Genomic DNA, 5000 nt, shown 5'->3' with positions numbered 1-5000 from the left:
TCGTATAGCAGGGACGGTGCTGCCTCACGCTTCGCTCGCTGTTCGCCGCTCGCCGCTCGCTCGCGCAGCCAAAAATGACCAGTTTTGGCCCGTTTTTGGGCTGTTTTGGCCTGTTTATGGTCCGTTCTTGCGTGGTGCGGTGACCGTCGTGAGCGGAGCAAAACGTCAGCCATCTCAGCACCCTGGAACCCCCCGGGTGGCACAGGGCTGGATGGGGCTTTCGTATATAGCAGGGACGGTGCTGCCTCTCGCTTCGCTCGCTGTCCGCCGCTCGCCGCTCGCTCGCGCAGCCAAAAATGGCCAGTTTTGGCCCGTTTTTGGGCCGTTTTGGCCAGTTTTTGGCCTGTTCTTGCATTGCGCGGTGACCGTCGAGAACGGAGCAAAACGTCAGCCATCTCAGCACCCTGGAACCCCCCGGGTGGCACAGGGCTGGATGGGGCTTTCGTATAGCAGGGACGGTGCTGCCTCTCGCTTCGCTCGCTGTCCGCCGCTCGCCGCTCGCTCGTGCAGCCAAAAATGGCCAGTTTTGGCCCGTTTTTGGGCCGTTTTGGCCAGTTTTTGGCCTGTTCTTGCATTGCGCGGTGACCGTCGAGAGCGGAGCAAAACGTCAGCCATCTCAGCACCCTGGAACCCCCCGGGTGGCACAGGGCTGGATGGGGCTTTCGTATAGCAGGGACGGTGCTGCCTCTCGCTTCGCTCGCTGTCCGCCGCTCGCCGCTCGCTCGTGCAGCCAAAAATGGCCAGTTTTGGCCCGTTTTTGGGCCGTTTTGGCCAGTTTTTGGCCTGTTCTTGCATTGCGCGGTGACCGTCGAGAGCGGAGCAAAACGTCAGCCATCTCAGCACCCTGGAACCCCCCGGGTGGCACAGGGCTGGATGGGGCTTTCGTATAGCAGGGACGGTGCTGCCTCTCGCTTCGCTCGCTGTCCGCCGCTCGCCGCTCGCTCGTGCAGCCAAAAATGGCCAGTTTTGGCCCGTTTTTGGGCCGTTTTGGCCAGTTTTTGGCCTGTTCTTGCATTGCGCGGTGACCGTCGAGAGCGGAGCAAAACGTCAGCCATCTCAGCACCCTGGAACCCCCCGGGTGGCACAGGGCTGGATGGGGCTTTCGTATAGCAGGGACGGTGCTGCCTCTCGCTTCGCTCGCTGTCCGCCGCTCGCCGCTCGCTCGTGCAGCCAAAAATGGCCAGTTTTGGCCCGTTTTTGGGCCGTTTTGGCCAGTTTTTGGCCTGTTCTTGCATTGCGCGGTGACCGTCGAGAGCGGAGCAAAACGTCAGCCATCTCAGCACCCTGGAACCCCCCGGGTGGCACAGGGCTGGATGGGGCTTTCGTATAGCAGGGACGGTGCTGCCTCTCGCTTCGCTCGCTGTCCGCCGCTCGCCGCTCGCTCGTGCAGCCAAAAATGGCCAGTTTTGGCCCGTTTTTGGGCCGTTTTGGCCAGTTTTTGGCCTGTTCTTGCATTGCGCGGTGACCGTCGAGAGCGGAGCAAAACGTCAGCCATCTCAGCACCCTGGAACCCCCCGGGTGGCACAGGGCTGGATGGGGCTTTCGTATAGCAGGGACGGTGCTGCCTCTCGCTTCGCTCGCTGTCCGCCGCTCGCCGCTCGCTCGTGCAGCCAAAAATGGCCAGTTTTGGCCCGTTTTTGGGCCGTTTTGGCCAGTTTTTGGCCTGTTCTTGCATTGCGCGGTGACCGTCGAGAGCGGAGCAAAACGTCAGCCATCTCAGCACCCTGGAACCCCCCGGGTGGCACAGGGCTGGATGGGGCTTTCGTATAGCAGGGACGGTGCTGCCTCTCGCTTCGCTCGCTGTCCGCCGCTCGCCGCTCGCTCGTGCAGCCAAAAATGGCCAGTTTTGGCCCGTTTTTGGGCCGTTTTGGCCAGTTTTTGGCCTGTTCTTGCATTGCGCGGTGACCGTCGAGAGCGGAGCAAAACGTCAGCCATCTCAGCACCCTGGAACCCCCCGGGTGGCACAGGGCTGGATGGGGCTTTCGTATAGCAGGGACGGTGCTGCCTCTCGCTTCGCTCGCTGTCCGCCGCTCGCCGCTCGCTCGTGCAGCCAAAAATGGCCAGTTTTGGCCCGTTTTTGGGCCGTTTTGGCCAGTTTTTGGCCTGTTCTTGCATTGCGCGGTGACCGTCGAGAGCGGAGCAAAACGTCAGCCATCTCAGCACCCTGGAACCCCCCGGGTGGCACAGGGCTGGATGGGGCTTTCGTATAGCAGGGACGGTGCTGCCTCTCGCTTCGCTCGCTGTCCGCCGCTCGCCGCTCGCTCGCGCAGCCAAAAATGGCCAGTTTTGGCCCGTTTTTGGGCCGTTTTGGCCAGTTTTTGGCCTGTTCTTGCATTGCGCGGTGACCGTCGAGAGCGGAGCAAAACGTCAGCCATCTCAGCACCCTGGAACCCCCCGGGTGGCACAGGGCTGGATGGGGCTTTCGTATAGCAGGGACGGTGCTGCCTCTCGCTTCGCTCGCTGTCCGCCGCTCGCCGCTCGCTCGTGCAGCCAAAAATGGCCAGTTTTGGCCCGTTTTTGGGCCGTTTTGGCCAGTTTTTGGCCTGTTCTTGCATTGCGCGGTGACCGTCGAGAGCGGAGCAAAACGTCAGCCATCTCAGCACCCTGGAACCCCCCGGGTGGCACAGGGCTGGATGGGGCTTTCGTATAGCAGGGACGGTGCTGCCTCTCGCTTCGCTCGCTGTCCGCCGCTCGCCGCTCGCTCGTGCAGCCAAAAATGGCCAGTTTTGGCCCGTTTTTGGGCCGTTTTGGCCAGTTTTTGGCCTGTTCTTGCATTGCGCGGTGACCGTCGAGAGCGGAGCAAAACGTCAGCCATCTCAGCACCCTGGAACCCCCCGGGTGGCACAGGGCTGGATGGGGCTTTCGTATAGCAGGGACGGTGCTGCCTCTCGCTTCGCTCGCTGTCCGCCGCTCGCCGCTCGCTCGTGCAGCCAAAAATGGCCAGTTTTGGCCCGTTTTTGGGCCGTTTTGGCCAGTTTTTGGCCTGTTCTTGCATTGCGCGGTGACCGTCGAGAGCGGAGCAAAACGTCAGCCATCTCAGCACCCTGGAACCCCCCGGGTGGCACAGGGCTGGATGGGGCTTTCGTATAGCAGGGACGGTGCTGCCTCTCGCTTCGCTCGCTGTCCGCCGCTCGCCGCTCGCTCGCGCAGCCAAAAATGGCCAGTTTTGGCCCGTTTTTGGGCCGTTTTGGCCAGTTTTTGGCCTGTTCTTGCATTGCGCGGTGACCGTCGAGAGCGGAGCAAAACGTCAGCCATCTCAGCACCCTGGAACCCCCCGGGTGGCACAGGGCTGGATGGGGCTTTCGTATAGCAGGGACGGTGCTGCCTCTCGCTTCGCTCGCTGTCCGCCGCTCGCCGCTCGCTCGTGCAGCCAAAAATGGCCAGTTTTGGCCCGTTTTTGGGCCGTTTTGGCCAGTTTTTGGCCTGTTCTTGCATTGCGCGGTGACCGTCGAGAGCGGAGCAAAACGTCAGCCATCTCAGCACCCTGGAACCCCCCGGGTGGCACAGGGCTGGATGGGGCTTTCGTATAGCAGGGACGGTGCTGCCTCTCGCTTCGCTCGCTGTCCGCCGCTCGCCGCTCGCTCGTGCAGCCAAAAATGGCCAGTTTTGGCCCGTTTTTGGGCCGTTTTGGCCAGTTTTTGGCCTGTTCTTGCATTGCGCGGTGACCGTCGAGAGCGGAGCAAAACGTCAGCCATCTCAGCACCCTGGAACCCCCCGGGTGGCACAGGGCTGGATGGGGCTTTCGTATAGCAGGGACGGTGCTGCCTCTCGCTTCGCTCGCTGTCCGCCGCTCGCCGCTCGCTCGTGCAGCCAAAAATGGCCAGTTTTGGCCCGTTTTTGGGCCGTTTTGGCCAGTTTTTGGCCTGTTCTTGCATTGCGCGGTGACCGTCGAGAGCGGAGCAAAACGTCAGCCATCTCAGCACCCTGGAACCCCCCGGGTGGCACAGGGCTGGATGGGGCTTTCGTATAGCAGGGACGGTGCTGCCTCTCGCTTCGCTCGCTGTCCGCCGCTCGCCGCTCGCTCGCGCAGCCAAAAATGGCCAGTTTTGGCCCGTTTTTGGGCCGTTTTGGCCAGTTTTTGGCCTGTTCTTGCATTGCGCGGTGACCGTCGAGAGCGGAGCAAAACGTCAGCCATCTCAGCACCCTGGAACCCCCCGGGTGGCACAGGGCTGGATGGGGCTTTCGTATAGCAGGGACGGTGCTGCCTCTCGCTTCGCTCGCTGTCCGCCGCTCGCCGCTCGCGCAGCCAAAAATGGCCAGTTTTGGCCCGTTTTTGGGCCGTTTTGGCCAGTTTTTGGCCTGTTCTTGCATTGCGCGGTGACCGTCGAGAGCGGAGCAAAACGTCAGCCATCTCAGCACCCTGGAACCCCCCGGGTGGCACAGGGCTGGATGGGGCTTTCGTATAGCAGGGACGGTGCTGCCTCTCGCTTCGCTCGCTGTTCGCCGCTCGCCGCTCGCTCGCGCAGCCAAAAATGGCCAGTTTTGGCCCGTTTTTGGGCTGTTTTGGCCAGTTTTTGGCCTGTTCTTGCGTGGTGCGGTGACCGTCGTGAGCGGAGCAAAACGTCAGCCATCTCAGCACCCTGGAACCCCCCGGGTGGCACAGGGCTGGATGGGGCTTTCGTATAGCAGGGACGGTGCTGCCTCTCGCTTCGCTCGCTGTTCGCCGCTCGCCGCTCGCTCGCGCAGCCAAAAATGGCCAGTTTTGGCCCGTTTTTGGGCTGTTTTGGCCTGTTTTTGGGCTGTTCTTGTGTGGCGCGGTGACCGTCGTGAGCGGAGCAAAATGTCAGCCATCTCAGCACCCTGGAACCCCCCGGGTGGCACAGGGCTGGATGGGGCTTTCGTATAGCAGGGACGGTGCTGCCTCGCGCTTCGCTCGCTGTTCGCCGCTCTCCGCTCGCTCGCGCAGCAAAAAATGGCCAGTTTTGGCCCGTTTTTGGGCTGTTTTGGCCAGTTTTTGGCCTGTTCTTGCGTGCCGCGGCGACCGTCGTGAGCGGAGCAAA

This window comes from Musa acuminata, unplaced genomic scaffold (assembly GCF_036884655.1).
Source record: "Musa acuminata AAA Group cultivar baxijiao unplaced genomic scaffold, Cavendish_Baxijiao_AAA HiC_scaffold_872, whole genome shotgun sequence".
NCBI classification, from domain to species: domain Eukaryota; kingdom Viridiplantae; phylum Streptophyta; class Magnoliopsida; order Zingiberales; family Musaceae; genus Musa; species Musa acuminata.
This window is presented reverse-complemented; position numbering follows the sequence as displayed.